This window comes from Suncus etruscus, chromosome 19 (assembly GCF_024139225.1).
Source record: "Suncus etruscus isolate mSunEtr1 chromosome 19, mSunEtr1.pri.cur, whole genome shotgun sequence".
Taxonomy (NCBI): domain Eukaryota; kingdom Metazoa; phylum Chordata; class Mammalia; order Eulipotyphla; family Soricidae; genus Suncus; species Suncus etruscus.
Genome location: NC_064866.1, coordinates 25,472,762 through 25,473,430, shown reverse-complemented (window position 1 = coordinate 25,473,430; position 669 = coordinate 25,472,762). Strand labels below are relative to the sequence as shown.

Here is a 669-nt window from a genome sequence, read left to right as displayed (position 1 = left end):
GTGGGTCAGAAAAGAAATCAAAAAAGAACTAAAGATTGCTGAAAACAAATGAGAATCAAGACACAAATTTTCAGAATTCATGGGGCAAAGCAAAAGCATTATCAATAGGACAAATTATAGCTTTGAGAGCATTCCTCAATAAGAAAGGTCCTAAATAATGGCACAGTTTAAGAAATTGATGTATATAAAGAGTATTATATGAGTCAAATGAGAATGAGAGGGACAGACATAGAATGATAATACTCATTTATGGGTTGAACTTTGGATAGAAAGTTTTTTGGCTTTTTTTTTGTCCCCCAGTTCACAATACAGACCAGGCAAAAGGCCTGTGTTGAGGTGTATATGGGGTGCAATTACTATACCTCCTCTTTCTATACAGTCAGTGTAAAGAACACAGCCTGTGGTAAGAATTGGGAGGCCTTATCTTTTCTTTCTTTTTTTTTTTAAATATATATATAAAATCCTCCACCAGTGCAACATTCCCATGACCAATATCCCAAGTGTCCTTGCTCCCCACCCCACACCGGCCTATATTCTAGACAGGCTTTCTACTTTCCTCATGCAGTCACATTTTGTTATGATAGTTCTCAGTGTAATTATTTCTGTGACTGCACTAAACGATCCCTGTGGTGAGCTTCATGTCAGGAGCTGGACCCTCCAGTCCTCCTC

The 669-nt window shown here is 38.1% G+C and overlaps 1 non-coding gene across 1 annotated transcript; it reads right to left on the bottom strand.

The window, feature by feature from the left end:
• Positions 1-287: 287 nt before the first annotated feature.
• On the bottom strand, positions 288-420 carry LOC125997779 (small nucleolar RNA SNORA51). The gene has a single exon (XR_007491798.1). It is a non-coding gene; the product is annotated as a small nucleolar RNA SNORA51 (small nucleolar RNA).
• Positions 421-669: the final 249 nt, after the last annotated feature.